General features: G+C 39.8%; 1 protein-coding gene across 2 annotated transcripts in view; it reads left to right on the plus strand.

The window, feature by feature from the left end:
* Positions 1-17,015, plus strand: part of NHSL1 (NHS like 1) — a 238,868-nt gene that overhangs the window by 187,906 nt on the left and 33,947 nt on the right. The gene's annotated exons all lie outside the window — the stretch shown is intronic.

Here is a 17,015-nt window from a genome sequence, read left to right on the forward strand (position 1 = left end):
TTTTTGTACTTGGTTTCCTCCTCTGGAAAACAATTTTCAATCTCCAAGTTCCCTTCTAAGCTCCAAAATTCTGATTGGCCTCTTTTAACTGTTTAAGAGTGATATGCAAAGTTTATTAACACAAAGATACAATTTACGGCTGAACACAAATACTGACAAATTGAATTGTCCACAAATCTAAGTTTGTGGTGACATAAAAGTTTCTAAGTGCACCGAGCAAGTGAGGCGCACCGGGCTGGATGTTGTAGCAGAGTCAGAGAGAAATCGACATGGCTGCTTTCCTAGTTTACACCTCGTCAGAGAGAGAAGTGTGTGAATGACTCAGAAGGTTGATAATGGTGGTATCACTGAGCCACACCCTTGTCCATGGGTGTTGTCTTTAAAACAGAAATCTGATCATGCCTCTCATTAAACATTTTTTACCAGCTTTCCACAATTGGCAGGACAAAACCTAACTTCCTTAGCATCTGAGAACCTTCCTTACCTCTGTTTGTCCGGCCTCACCTGACAAATCACCCTTTCTCCACCACCACCCCCCGCCCCCCGCCCCCCCCCGCCCCGTGCTTCTCTCCGCCTCCACCCAAGGTCTTTACCTTGTGCCCTTACACGTAAGGATAAAGTCCTTCTGTTGGAACCCTGGCTCGTCTTGCCCTCCCTTTCTCTCCATCCCGTGTCTCAATCCACTTCCTCTCCCTTGTAAACCACAGCCTCTCGCACCTGGCCAACTCCTGTTCCCCTTGTAAGGGTCATCTGGTTGAAGCTCGGATTCCCACAAAGCTCTCCTGGACTCCTCAGGGCAGACCTGGGCATCCCTTACCCACTTTTCTACACATGCCCACAGAACCTTACACCCCTCCATTAAACTAGTAATTGTGTTCACATGTTTATCCCCCCACCTGACAGCAAGACCTTTGGCGGCAGGACCTTTTCTTGTCATTTGTGTGACCCCAGTGTGCGGTACTGTAAATACTGTTGTATTTGTGGAGGTCCTGGAAAGGTCATCTCGAACTCAGGAGGAAGATCAGTCACAGCCACAGAACAAGTGGTGAGAACACGGGAGTGAGGAGATTGGAGATGGAGAGGGTGTACAGGGAGAGGAGTCGTGAAGGTTCAGCCTGGAAGGCTTTGATCTAGGGGGCTGGAAGGAGAAGTCAGGAAAAGAGTAACTGGGGAAGAAGAGAGGAAATCAGGATGGGGCAGTGACCGTGGTGCTCGGGGATGGGCAGAGTCGGAAGAGACGCTACTGAATTGGTCAGTAGGCAGTCACTGGTGACCGTCAAAAGAGTGGTTTCAAGGGGGTCTGTGGATTTAAGAAGCCAGGTTTCATGAGATAATTATTTTAATAAGCAGAAAAATAATACAAGTAATATTTTTTAAGAAATAGAGTAAATGATGTCAACAAGGCAAAGAGAAAAAAGGACAGTATTTTGAGGTGGTGGCAGGCTAGAAGTAGTAGTAGTATTTGTTTTAAAAACTAGAGCCAATTAAAACATGGTTGTAGACAAAAGAGCCCACAGGTGGAGAAAAGGTTGCAAATATAAAGAGAGAATGGGAGCATTCCCTGAGGGGACAGCAGGCAGTGAACAGGCGCAGGCAGAGTTCAGGTTTCGACTTCTAGTTCCCAGACAGGACTGGGGAAAGGGCATTTTGAGATGGAGCAAAAAAACACTGAATTTCTTTATTAAGGGGTGTTGGAGTCTTGATAGAAAAATGGCCCCCACTGTGTGGCTAGTTCCTTGGTGAGAAGGATGACTTCATTTGGAGCTCTCTTGTTCAGTGCTTGTGAATTTAATTAGGTTGACTTTTCAAAGACAAATGGTAATGTTATTAAAGACTTCTTTTAATGTTTAGTATTTCATGAGACTTCCTTTGGAATTTTTATCCTTAGGGAAAGTTGCCCAACCTGATGAAACAATGGATTGAATTCTCTATTGAGAAAAGGGAAGTGCAAAGACAAAAATAAAAAATTAACAGAATGGAATGATATACAAAGGTGGCAGTTTAACTTCTGTTGTTTGATTTGATGGCGCACAAAATTTTTTATAATACTAACTCTCTAGGTATGATAACCCTGAAAGGGTAGTTAACCTGTGAGAGGGAAGTCAGATGCAAGAGCAAAGGAAAAAGGAACAATCATTGCTTTTTCAGTGGGTAAAGAGACCTGTTGCCTTTTTTTAATGGTAAGCAACACACAAAAGATAGAATAGCAAAGACAGTCATTTAAATGATCCAGGTCTTAACAAAGCACTATGGATTGTTTAAACAAAAGGCTTTTTGTTTTGTTTTTGTGTCCATGGTCAGTCTGCTGTTTCAGCAATTCCATTTTAATTCCTGATAAAGTGAGTAACTTGAGTGGCTGCTATATTTCGCCCAGCGCAGCATAAAAATGCTACATTGAAGGTACTGTGGATAAGGTTTGTTATCATTCCCTGAACAACTGAAGTCCCTGGTGTTGGTTTAGAATCTTTGCAGGCTATTTGATATTGAGTAACCTTGGTGATGCTCCAGGACTGCCAGTGATAGGGCTTTTTCATTCTAAAGTGAAATGAGATCACCTCCAGTTTGGCTGTGCTCTGGTGGTGCTCATCTAGGGCTTGCAAACTCGCAGCACCTTCACATTTATCATGGGCACCAGAAAGCTTTCACCTTAATTTAAATCTGATTTAGTTCTTCAAGTCTCCTTAAATGATTTTGGGTATGTGAAGAGAAGAAATGTTAAAAACCAGTTTTCTGCCATGGCAAATAACATTTGAGGAATAATTCCTTCCATGGTCTGCAATGAAAAATAAAGCTAACAAACAGTTTTATCCAATGGTATAAGTTTTAATATTTAATTCCTGTGTTTTGGGAGGTTTTTATTCCACCCTAATAGAAATTAACCATAGAGGGAGAATATCAATCAAAATGACCTTTTTTTTTTGCCCTTCTGCATAAATGAGATTGCCTATGGTGTTTAATGTCAGTGAAGGAGATACTGGTCCCAGGGTATGGAGCGAAAGGACTCTTTTCAATGCCTTTTCAGTATATTAGTCAGCAGGTTCATTTCCTGTGTGACTGTTGAGCTGGTGACACCACCTTTTCCCATCCTGACCACTTTGTCTCCCCAAACTCACTAAGGAGATTGAAATGAGAAGTCATTTGGAATAGTGCTAAAATAAGTGTTAGGCATACGAATTCAGCAGTCTGCTCGTCATTTCCCCCCTCCTTTGGCAAAACCCATCCATTTCAAAGGTGGCTTTTCCGACCATCTCTCTTCCACCTTACTCCTTCCCAACACTTTTCTGGGAGCTTTCCTGTGACATCTGTTCTATCTGACCAGAAATCTTTGGGGGAGTTGCCCGTGATGGAATTAGTGTTTTAATGCTGGATTTGGTCAGTGTCCCTGAAGTTCTACCAAGACCAAATTTTCTTGGATAGATAACCCAAATAGAGCACTGAGTATCGTCTTCCCTACCTGCTCTTCCCTCATCCTCTTATTTCCTGAACATATATATGATTGGGACCCCTTCCCCCTTAAATTCTGTGTTGCTGCTGGCCCCAACCCATACCTGCCCGTTGTGCTTAATAAACACTGATGACATGGGTGGGGTACCAGATAGATAGGCAGGTCACATGCCTTGGGTAAATTATAAGACGGAAGGTATGGCCAAAGATAAAATACACCTGGGTGAGGGATACGGACGGCCCTTCTGTCACATAATCACAGTACCCTTTCAAGTACTGATGGTTCATTCATTTAATGAACTCCCTGGCCACCCACACTGAGTAAATCATGTCTGGCTTAGACACCTTTAGGAGGACATTGACTTTTACTTTCAGGGCCTGGAAAGCCATTGGAGAGGTTTGAGCTCAGGAGTGACATAATCTGACTCATCATTTTTAAATGGTTCAATCTGGTTCTGTGTTAGAAGTTTGCAGTAAAGGGATCCGGGTGATGCAGGACACTGGGCGGAGATGACCACATTAATCAAGGGAGAGGTGGAAGCAGCCTGAATCAGGAAGCTTTGTTTAAAGCTGAGCTGAAGTGGTACGTTAAAATAACAAGACCTCTTCAAGCGTTTTAAGGGAATCTTGACCTGTAAGGTACTTCTACAGGAGCAAAATTAAAGCTTTTTCTGAAACGCAACAGTATTCCTTAGGAACCGAAAGTAATTACCAGATATAGCATTTCTCCTCCTCCTGCGGTGATCTGTTAAATTCTTCTTTGTCCTTTGTTTCCTGTTTTCCTCTCGAGTTATTCTGTTGGTGAGTGTAGATCATCTGTGACATAATAAAAGAAACAGATTAACCCTCTTTTCCCCTCGGGCCTTTTATCATTTCTCACCTGGAATATGTAGGAAATCTTAAACTATGAAAATTCTGCTTCCTTCTTCGGGAGCCTCTCCTCTAAGTGGAAGACTTTTCCTTTTCTGTCACACCTACCCCAAATGGTTGAATGGATTTCACATCAAGCACCTTTAATATTGTTTCTCTTTCTCTGTGGCTACTTACCTTCCTCTGAAACAGTTTTCTCCTCCTGTGGCTCCCAGACCAGCAGTAGGAACATCACCTGGGAACTTATTAGAAATGCAAGTTCTCGGGCCCCACTCCAGACCCACTGAATTAGACACTCTGGGACCCACTGGTCAGCCAAGTGGTTAACAAGCCCCCAGGGGATCCTGATGCACCTTAACTGGGAGAACCAGTGCTCCATAAATTGTCATGTGAACTTGTTTAATCAGTCAGCTAAATTGTAAACACCTTGAAAGTTGTACCCCCCCCCCCCCGCTTCAGTTTCACTAGCTCATCGCAAGCTAGGGTTTGAACACACAGCTGTTCACTGTCAGAGTTTGAGCTCTTGACTGCCGCCATTCATCGCCCTGGCTGTTAGCGGAAGGTTACTTGAACAAACTGATTCATCTCCTTCCAGGCCGCTTCCTTCTCCTTGACACGTGGGTGATTGTTGGCATATTTTCTAATTGGCCGTCTCTTTCTTACCTGCAGTTAAACAAATTATACTCTAACACCTGGAACATTTTGTCTCATATGCACCATTAAGAGAGGAGATATTTCAGAACCTTTAGAGAGACTTGGGCTCAATCATTAAAGCCATATATTTTCTCCTTTTCTTTTTTATTTTATCGTACTTTGGATGCAAAGTATCTTTGACGTGACGATTGATAAAGAAGTTGTCTTATGGACTCAGATATGCAGTTTTTGGAAGATAAATTTGGATATAATACTTCATATATAATAATATGCTTTTATATCATTGTAAGTATTGCTGTATAACTTCATATCAATACAAACTCTTACTCTTAAGCAGAGAGGGGAGAAAAGAATGAAAAAAGAATTAGTGTAATAGTAAACCAAAAAGGCATATTTATTTGGAATCTGTTATTTTAAATTGCTGTCAAATTATCTAGGACAATATGCATTGAAAATATCTATATTAAGTCCATGGTGTCTTTAGATTTAACATAGCTTTTCAACTCACTTGATATGCTGCAATTAACTGAATAACTTAAAAACATTTGACCATTTATAGTCTCTTAATTATGTTCTAATTTGTTGATTCTTAAAGACGATTTAAATAAATTGAAGTACAGCTGTTTTGAAGAAAAGAATTTATGGAAAATCCAAATGTAATTTTGGAAAATCCAATATACATGACTGGCAAGGCAGAATCTGAACTACAGTATCAGTATGATTTCTTTCTCTTGCTCAGGATTGCCAAACCCAATAAATTAAGGTACTAGAAGGTAGATCCCTTCTATTTTAAAATGCATTTTGGTTTGATTTTCATTAAGAAAATAAGTTCCCTAATGTTTACAGAGCATAATATTTGAGTGCAGTAAATTTTTCCTACATGCTTGTTGCTTGAAAGCTCAAACTAGAATCTTTAGCTATATAAGACCTGATACAGCTGTTGGACTGGAATTGATTATTGATTTTCTTCTAAATATATGTTTGTAGTCTTCTATGTTCTCACTTCTCTGGTACCGGACAGAGATATGTAATAGAACTGGCGTTTGACCCTGTCACTGATAATCTGATGGATAAGTAACTGGGATAGAAGTTTGGAAACCTGGATCTACCAGAAACTTAAAACACTTGTGTTTTATAATCCGTAAGACAGGTATAATATCTGCTTTCCTTCAATTCCCACAGAAATATTTTACACACAAATCAAATAATGACGGCCAAGGGCTTTCAGTTTAGAAAATAATGCATTTATTAAGTGTCATCAGCAGTAATGGCTTTAAAAATCAGTGATCTGAAAAAAAGAGTTTCTTAGACTGTGGTTCATCACAGAACGTTCTCACTGAAGCAGTACATCATGGCCACTATTTATAATTAACTTTGGAACTGGAGTCCTCCTAATTGTTAATGACCTTGAATTATAGGAGGAGGATTATGAAAGATTTAATACTGTTAAAAAGAAACCACGTTCAGATTTTAAAGTATGGTACGTCTAAAATGCTGTACTGTTGTGAAATACCAACATTGTGCTTTTGACCTGAATGTTTCAGCACTTTCCTAGCAGTTCATGCTCGTATACACCACCACTATACATATAACCTGAAAAATGACAAAACAGTCTTTCTTAACCAGCCCTTTTGCCTTTTAATGCAGCAGTGCTTGTTTTCTTTTTTTTTAAGTATAATTAATTTACAATATTGTGTTAGTTTCAAGTGTACAGCAAAGTGATTCAGTTGCACATATGTGTGTATGTGTGTGTGTGTGTGTGTATATATATATATATATATATGCTTTTTCAGATTATTTTCCATTATAGGTTATTACAAGATAGTGAATATAGTTCCCTGTGCTATACAGTCGGTCCTTGTGGTTCACCTATTTTATATATAGTGGTGTGTATATGTTAATCCCAAATTCCTAATTTATCTCTCTCCCCTACCCCCGCTATCTCCCCTGCTATCCCCTTTGGTAACAATAAGTTTGCTTTCTATGTCTATGAGTCTATTTCTGTTTTGTAAATACATTCATTTGTATCATTGTTTTTATATTCCATATATAAGTGATATCATATGATATTTGTCTTTCTCTGACTGACTTACTTCACTTAGTATGATAATCTCTAGGTCCATCCGTGTTGCTGCAAATGGTATTATTTCATCCTTTTTTATGGCTGAGTAATATTCCATTATGTATATATACCACATCTTCTTTATCCATTCGTCTGTCGATGGACATTTAGGTTGCTTCCATGTCTTGGCTATTGTAAATAGTACTGCTATGAACACTGCGTCTATCTTTTCAAATTGGAGTTTTCTCCAGATATATGCCCAGGAGTGGGATTGCTGGATCATATGGTAACTCTATTTTTAGTTTTTTAAGGACAGCAGTGCTGCTCATTTTAAATACTTCCTTTATCATTGCTTTCTCTTCTTACTCAGACAAGCTAACGTTCAGCAAACCTCACTTTTTTCCCTTTTAGCATCCACTCATCTTACCACATCATTTCCTTAGGGTATAAACGACGAATCCCTTTTTCTTCCCACCTTGCATTCAATTTCTCTCTCTTTCTCCATCTCCTCCTTTTCCTTCTATCTTTCGTTTAAGTAAGTCAGAATTTAGTAACCATTTATTTAAGTTAAAAACTTTGTTCTCTCAGAGTATATTTCAAAGTCTTTATAATAAATTCATGAAATTTTTCACTTATAATTGTTTCTTATAGAATTATAAATATGAAAAAATTAATTATGACAAATTATACAAATCAATGGTAAAAATGCCAGTGTGCTTTTACTAGCATCACTAGGTGATTTACTTTTCCTCATACAGGTAACTTTCAGACTCTTATTGTGGTTTAGTTGGAATTCATGTATTTGAGTACTGTTAGCTGAGTCATAGCATCTGGAGGAAGGTGGTAAATACAGGTGAGATCATGTCACTTCTCTGTTGGCAGTCTCCAGAGGCTACCCTCTGGCCTCGTGGTGACAGCCAGAGTCCTTACAGGAACCTCCAAGGCCTATGTAACCTGCTCCCCCTTTACCTGTCTAACCATCTCCTATTGTCCTTCCTCTTCACCCAGCCCAGATCACTCTTTCCTCCAGCTCTTTCTCAGGGTGATGGAACCCACTTTCTTCACTCAGATGTCACCACTCAGGTAGCCCTGCTTCAATACCACTTCCTATGCCCTTCCCTGCTTTATTTTTCTCTTAGCACTTAGGACCTTCTTATGTATTATGTAGTTGATTCTTTTTACTGTTTGTTGTCTGTGACCTCTTAGAGCATAAGCTCTATGAAGACAGGAATTTTTGTTTGTTCTGTTCACTGTGGAATCTCCTGTGCCTATAACAGCACTTGGCAGACAGTAGATGATTCATAAACATTTATGACTTAACAGATAAATGTGGGACGGGGATGCTTTCCTCTGGAGTATACCTGAGGAACCGAGAAAAGAGAATTGTCTTAGGGGCTAATGACTTCTTCCAACTTCGATCCTGCCTTTTTGGCAGTAATTGCTACTCTACCTCCTTACTCCTTTTCTTTGCTATTCTTTCGTTAAAAACACCAATTGAACCTGGCACAGCAGAGGATCTAAGGAAGTATGTGATATGGTTTATAATATTGAAGAGTTCAGGCTAGCATGGAATGTTGTAGTAACTAGGGAAGGCTTTGTGGAAAAGGGGTTTTGAAGTAAATCTCAAAGGATTTTGATTGAGCTGTCTTGAAGTAGCACAGTGACTTGGGTTCCCTGTAAGCATGCCATCATCTATAAGAGGGTTTGGGAACTGATGATGGTAATATACATTATATATTAATATGTATAATTAATATAAATTGAAGAATTTATAAAATAACTTCCAGAAGGGATCAAAAGATTTTCTTTTTCATCTTAAAATTCTGAGTCTTTTAATATTTTCATTACCCATTTGAGATATGCAGTGTTTTCACCTACAAACCTGCTTTCCCTTTGAGGAAAAGTTAAGAGTCCATCTCTAATCTCAATTTTAGTAGACCTTAAATACCAACATTCTTTTAGATGAACATTTACTTATTTCATTTTGTACTCATATTTTTGTTCTTGTTGTTATGGAAATGTAAGTATAGGGGAAAAACTATAATAAAACTAGTTTAACATCTTTTCTTTCTTGGAAAGAGTTTAAGGAAACTAAAACCCAAAAGTGAATGTACTGATTTGCTAGATAAAGGCTAATGTTATTTTATACATAATTAAGCGTGGTACAGAGAGATATGAAGGAGGGTAGTTTCTCGTCATAAGCAAGTTGATACTCTCAGGAGAGAGCACCAGCTTTGGGGCTAGAATACCTGGATTCTAATGTTGGCTCCACCAACTGGAGCAAGTTTCTTTTTGTGTCTCAAGGTTTTCTTACGTAAAATGTGGATAATTATTATCCCCATCTCTTAGGCTCATTGTGCAGAGTAAATGATTTACTGTATGTAAAGTGCTTAGAGCAGTGGCTTGTTCATAGGCAGCCCTCAATCAAAGTCAATATTATTAATACGCAGTAGTTAGTATGTCTGCTGAGAGTTGTTTCTACATCTCGCCTTTTCCTACTACAAAGGGTAACTTTTCTTGGGACCTTAGAGATTGGTCCTGAAGCTGACAGATGTTTCTTGCCCAGAGTTGCACAGCTCTTCAGTAGCCAAACGGGCATCTCCAGATGCCCGATTCCTGTCACAGTTTCTTTTCCATGATGCTCTAAGATTTCTGCCAAAGGCACCCCTGCCCCATTTCTTTGAAGATCCTTATGAATGTCTTTCACATCTTAGCATCTCCTGGTTCCACACTGGGTTAATTTCCTAGGGCTGCGATGACAAAGTACCACAAACTGGGTGGCTTAAAACAGTAGAACTAAAAACAAAAACAAAAACAGTAGAACTTTATTGTCTTACAGTTCTGGAGGCTATAAGTCCAAAATCAAGGTGTTGGCAGGGCCATGCTCCCTTCAACCTCTAGTGGAGAATCCCTCCTTGCCCTCTTCCAGTTTCTGGTGATCCCACATGCTCTTTGACTTATGGCAGCGTAACTCCAGTCTCTGCCTCTGTCTTCACAAGGCTGTCTTCCCTCTGTGTCAGTGTGTCTCCGAATGGTCCTGGTGTCTCTTTTTCCTCTTCTCATAAACATATCAGTCATATTGGATTAGGGCCCACTCTAATGATCTCATTTTAACATGCTTACATCTGGAAAGACTATTTCCAAGTGAAGTCACATTCATAGGCACCAGGGGTTAGGACTTCAGCATATCTTTTCTAGGGACACAGTTCAACCCAGCACACATACTTTCAGATCAAAGAACCTTGATCCTTTTCTCTCCTTGCTTTGGTAGTTACAATATATCAAATACATTTACCAAGCACCTGGCTGATACTCTTTCAGTGTAAAAATGCCCCTAAGTATAAGGCTTTGTGTTACATGAAACTGATTAGGTTTGTAAATTTTGTAGTTAGATTAATTCAAATATTTGTGCTCTTTCTTGGATTGAGAGGAGTTAGAAATAAATGTTCAGGCCATTGACAGTAAGAGAATCCCCATATGAGTGTCATACTCACTTAGGAAAAGCAATACAACCTCATGATGTTTTGGTAAAGATGTAGTCAACAGCTTGGTCAAACTGTAGAATCTTAAAGAACTGTGTAGGGCTTCCCTGGTGGTACAGTGGTTAAGAATCCGCCTGCCAATGCAGGGGACATGGGTTCGAGCCCCGGTCCGGGAAGATCCCACATGCCGCGGAGCAACTAAGCCCGTGCGCCACAACTACTGAGCTTGTGCTCTGGAGCCCGCAAGCCACAACTACTGAGCCCACGTGCCACAACTACTGAAGCCCACGTGCTTAGAGCCCGTGCTCCGCAACAAGAGAAGCCACTGCAATGAGAAGCCCGCGTACCACAACGAAGAGTAGCCCCCGCTCGCCGCAACTAGAGAAAGCCCGCGTGCAGCAACAAAGACCCAACACAGCCAAAAATAAATAAATTAAATAAATAAATTTATTTAAAAAAGAAAAAGACAACTGTGTAGCCAAGCAGGTCTTGTTATGGAATTGCTTACTGGCTTTTAAAAGTGGGAGAGTTTGAGGTAGTTGTGGTTTACGTGGTAAATGCTGACAGCAGTGACTGTTTTTTGAGCACCGGCCAGGTGGAGGGTTCTGTGCAGAGTCCTGACACACCCTGACCTAGTCTCTCACCTTAAAGAGCAAAGTACTTGGAAATATTTGTTGACTGATTCTGATGACAGCTTCCCAGAAGAAGTAATGTGCCAGCTCTGGAGGTGGGATCTGAGTTTCCAGGAGGTTAAAATGCTGTCCCCCAGGTCTCACAGGTGGTGAGCGGTGCCTTGTTTGTCTGGATTCCAGACACTCAGCGGCTTCTCCATAGAGTCCCTCCCAGAGGTTAACGTCCTGTTACTGAAACACAGCAGGGTAGCTTTTCATCGCAAATTCCACATCGAAAGCCTCTCGATCTCATTCAAGAAGGATTGGAAATAAACACTTAGTAAGTGTTGGGAGAATGGGTGACAAGAATCTGGAAAATCATAGATTCAGTGTTGTCCCTCTTTTTGGAGGAGTCATTAGAGCTGGTGTGGGATGGTCTCATTTTCCCCCTTGCTTATGAGGTAGGGTTGCCCTTCCTTGTCCCCTCTGAAGTTAGGTATGGCTGTGTGTGTGGCTTGTTGTGTCCAAAGAAATAGGAGTGGAAGTAAACTCTGGTTATTTCTGGCAGAAGTTCCCAGAGCCAGTGTGAAATGCTGCGCTGCTGAGTGATGGTCGAAGCACAAGCTGAGACGGACCTTCCCTCGGCCTGGTCCCTGCGTGACTGGTGAGCAGAGCCCCCAGTAGCTCTGCCTGGACCAGGGAACATGCAGGAAAGAATCTTCTTGTTGTATTAAGCCACTGGGATTTTGGAACTGTCTGTGACTGCTGTATATTCCAGCTCATTGTCACTAATTCAATACATTGAGGAGCAAAACAGAGAGAGTGGAAATTCATCAAGGATTTCCAGTAGAGAAAGTGATTTTGAAGATAACTCTAAATCTTCTTGCAGCAGACTCAGCATATCTAAAAATATTAAAACAGAAAGTCTAAAGAATAGTTTAATATGTGAAGGTTTGGAGGACAGAACAGTATTAAATTCACAAGATGTTTAGGTAACCATCTAATCCTATGACAGTATTTTTTGCTTCTATATTAAAAACTTTGGTCTACCAAGGTATTCGTCCATTGTTCTTGCGCTAAAGAACATAGTTTGACATGAAAGGAAGGAGGAAGAAATTTGTGGCTGGGAAACCAGAGGACACAATAAACAGTGACACCTTTATCCAAGTAGTACTGTGAGAACAACAGCATGGTTTTACTCTTAATTTCTGTTGCAAGAGACGTATGTGTTAAAGACAGAGCTTCTATTACATTTAGTATCGTGTTTCCCTCCTGTGGTTACTGGCATTACCTGGCTTTAAATTATGCTTTGCCTTGCTCTTACCATCAGTTCAGTGTTTGAAAAGTCTTTGTTTATTCATGATGGCTAGTACTCACTTACATCTCACTCCACAGACAATAAACTGAGTTTTTAATGAACAAAGCCATGGTTTAGAAACTGAGAGCCATTGCAACTTGACAGGAAGAAATTTTCCTAGATTTCCCGTAGAGTTGGAATAAGATAAATGGCAATGGAATTTGATGAGTTTACTAGATTGCAGAAATCTGATAAGGGTATAAAAAATTGGTCATCTGCCATAAATTTATATGGACTGATTTTTTTTTTTTTTTTTTTTTTGGCTGCGTTGGGTCTTCGTTGTTGTGCGCAGGCTTTCTCTAGTTGAGGGGAGCGGGGGCTACTCTTCATTGCAGTACGCAGGCTTCTCATTGCGGTGGCTTCTCTTGTTGTGGAGCACGGGCTGTAGGCGTGCGGGCTCAGTAGAGCACAGGCTCAGTAGTTGTGGCGCACGGATTTAGTTGCTCCGTGGCATGTGGGATCTTCCTGGACCAGGGATCGAACCTGTGTCCCCTGCATTGGCAGGTGGATTCTTAACCACTGCACCACCAGGGAAGTCCCTATATGGCCTAATTTAATCTTAGACCAGCATCATGTTCATTTGATATGCTACTGTCTGTTATACTACTATTTAAATATTTTTGTGACATAAACTTAATCTTGGGGGAAAAAAAGGCATTATCTTTTAAACTAGGCTTAAAAGGTGACACACATTGGAAATACTAATAATTGTCAGCCTTTCATGCTTTTAACTTACGGATAATAATTTTGTAATATTTTGGTCTTTTAAGATTCAACAGGTATCAAGTTATTAGGCTACTTTAAATTTCTTTTTAATTAAAAAATTTTAATTGAAGTGTAACTGTTGTACAATATAGTTTCAGGTGTACAACAAACTGATTCAATATTTAAATACATTACAAAACAATCCTAATAAGTCACCATACAAAATTATTACAGTATTGTTGACTATATTCCTTATACTGTATATTACATCCCTGTGACTTATTTATTTTATAACTGGAAGTTTGTACATCTTAATCCCCTTCACCTATTGGGTGGTGCCCAACCCCACCTCCCTCCCCTCTGGCAACCATCCACTTGCTCCCTGTATCTATAAGTCTGTTTCTGGTTTGTTTGTTTTGTTTTTTAGATCCCACATATAAGTGAAATCATACAGTATTTGTCTTTCTCTGTCTGACTTATTTCACTTAGCATAATACCCTCTAGGTCCATCCATGCTGTTGCAAATGGCAAGATTTCATTCTTTTTTATGGCTGAGTAATAGTCCTCTGTATGTTTGTGTGAATATTGGAGTACATATAACTTCTTGAATTAGTGTTTTTGTTTTCTTCAGGTAAATACCTAGAAGTGGAATTGCTGGATCGTATGATAGTTCTATTTTCAATTTTCTGAGGAACCTCCATACTGTTTTCCATAGTGGCTGCACCAGTTTACATTCCCACCAACAGTGCACAGGGGTTCCTTTTTCTCCACACCCTTGCCAACACTTGTTATTTCTTGTCTTTTTGATGATAGCACTTTGCTTATTTTTAATATTATTGCCAAGAATATCAGAACTAATATCACCTTTAGAGATGATCTAGCCTAGCAGTCCCTTGCAGAGGAATCTTTTTCAAACACATTCTTACATGGCATCTGGTACGTGAAACAGATTTTTTAATATTATAAACTTCTATAATTTGAGACTTGTACTTATCATAAGGTCAGTGGATGAGGGGAGAAAGGATTATTTTGAACAAGAAAAGGACTTAGCTTAAAAGGGCCTTGGCCTTCACTTTGTATTTTGTTTTGTTTGGCAACTATTTGAAAGCACTGAATTACGTGATAAGTAGCTGCCAGTGGTAATAGGTTTTATTGGTTTGTTTTACAAGGTTCACCCTGAATCCTTAGGCGACTTCAGTTTTATAGGACTACAGAAAAGTTAATTTAGCAATACAAGTTAATGACATGTAGAACTATGGAGCTGTTATTTTTTATCTTAGCTTTAAGATTAAAAAATAAAATCAAATATTTACAGAATCCCAGAACTCTGCACAGAACACCATTTGAAAACTAGTCATCATGCTTCACGTAACATCGCTGTAGAATGAGAGCATAGAGTCTGGTTGTACTATCTACTTTTGAAGAGAGATTGTCAAATATTGGAGAAAATGTGAAAGTATTTCTCACTGAAAAGAGTTAGTGTTAGTAAATCCTCATTTTTAAAAATGCGTTCTGGAAGTTTCCGAAATTTTTTTTTTTTTTTTTTTAAAGAATTTTTTTAAGGCATTGTTTACTTTGTTTATTTATTTATTTTTGGCTGTGTTGGGTCTTCGTTTCTGTGCGAGGGCTTTCTCTAGTTGTGGCAAGCGGGGGCCACTCTTCATCGCGGTGCGCGGGCCTCTCACCATCGCGGCCCCTCCCGTTGCGGGGCACAGGCTCGAGAAGCGCAGGCTCAGTAATTGTGGCTCACCGGCCTAGTTGCTCCGTGGCATGTGGGATCTTCCCAGACCAGGGCTCGAACCCGTGTCCCCTGCATTGGCAGGCAGATTCTCAACCACTGCGCCACCAGGGAAGCCCCGAAATTTTTTTTTTAATTTTCTCTTTTACCCAGTATTAACAGTGGTTGCCAGCCCACACATTGTTCAGCCCATAAGTAACTGAAGTAGTAGGGTTTAGCTCTCTTATGATTATCAGTACATTTTTTAGTTAGTTGGCATTCTAAAAGAGCCTCATGACTATTTCCATGGGACTTTTAAAAAATCTGATTTATAGTTTTGGTTTGGTTCTCCACTCCCACTGTGAGGTAGATAGCACAGGAGAGTGAGGAGTTTTTTATTCTCCAGTTGCAGAATTTTTATCCCTCCACTAAAGCAACTATTCATCTCCTCTTTGAAGAAGAAGCTTAGCTCCTAGTGTTAGAAGGGAACTCTGAAGATGCCCTACTTTAGTTCTGTGCCATTAGGTGCCTGGTTTTGTAAAGCTGTGCAAAGAGGAAACTTGTCCAAAACCAAACACATGTCACCTTCCTTTACCAAGCGGTATATTTAAAGGAACCCTGTGGGGAATCGTTTTGCAAGGCAAATGCTCCTCTGAGGTATCTGGGTAATAGGAGAGCTCCTGGGGCTTTGAAAAGCCATTAGAACTCTTCTTTCTGTGCTCACCCCCACCCATGGGAGTTATCAGTGCAATGGTTTGTTGCTCCTTGAAGAGAATCTCTACTCTCTGAGCAGCCAGTGGCCCTGGTCTCCCTGTGATCCAGGGCTGCTACTTGCCTTCCACTCAGTGGTGCCAGGCATTCCTCTGTGGACTGGAAGACACCTCAGACTGCCAGCCAGCTTGTACTAACTAAATTCTGCACAGTGGTTATAGGCTGTTTAGCATCAAAGTTAAATTGAGAAGTAAACACAAAATGAGAGCATTATAATCCATGATTTCTCTTGTCACTTCCAGCTAATCAGTCTAGAAAACAAGCCTAGCATGAGAATTGCTTGTGTTTTTTGATGTGGAATTACTAAATCAATTGTATCATGTCAAAAATTATAGTTAAGTATGGAAACCAGTATGGAGGTTCCTCAAAGAACTGAAAATAGGGTTGCCCTATGATCCAGCAATCCCACTCCTGAGCATATACCCAGACAAAACTCTAATTCTAAAGGATACATGCACCCCTATATTGATAGCAGCATTATTTACAATAACCAAGACATGGAAGCAACCTAAATGTCCATCGACAGATGAATGGTTAAAGAAGATGTGGTACATATATACAATGGAATATTACTCAGCCATAAAAAAAGAATGAAATAATGCCATTTGCAGCAACATGGATGGACCTAGAGATTATCATACTAAGTGAAGTAAGTCAGTCAGAGAAAGACAAACATCACATATCACTTATATGTGGTATCTAAAATACGACACAAATGAACATATCTATGAAACAGAAACAGACTCACAGACATAGAGAACAGACTTGTGGTTGCCAACAGGGAGGGGAGTGGGGGAGGGAAGGATTGGAATTTGAGATTAGTAGATGCAAACTATCATATATAGGATGGATAAACAACCAGGTCCCACTGTATAGCACAGGGAACTATAGTCAGTATCTGGTGATAAACCATAATGGAAAAGAATAAGAAAAAGGATATATATATATGTATAACTGAGTCACTTTGCTGTATAGCAGAAATTAACACAACATTGTAAATCAAGTATACTTCAATAAAACTGAAAAAAAATTATGGTAAGTAAGACCTTGGGTTCAAATTCTGAGTCCACTCCTTACTTGCATAACATTACACAACAAGTGATTTAATTACCCTAAAGTTGACTCAGAGGGTTGTTGTGAGGTGTAAAGGTAATCCCTTTGAAGTGTATTAATGTGGCATGTAGAGTGTGGCAGCTGCTTTACTAATTCTTAGTTCTTTTTATCATCATTTTTATTATTAATATTGTCATTATTTTGAAATTGTGTTATACGTAGAGAAATATTACTAGGAAAGGTAAGTAAGGAGGATTAAACTAATCCTGGTTCTTAAAGCCCTTTCTCC

This window comes from Balaenoptera ricei, chromosome 12, assembly GCF_028023285.1.
Source record: "Balaenoptera ricei isolate mBalRic1 chromosome 12, mBalRic1.hap2, whole genome shotgun sequence".
NCBI classification, from domain to species: domain Eukaryota; kingdom Metazoa; phylum Chordata; class Mammalia; order Artiodactyla; family Balaenopteridae; genus Balaenoptera; species Balaenoptera ricei.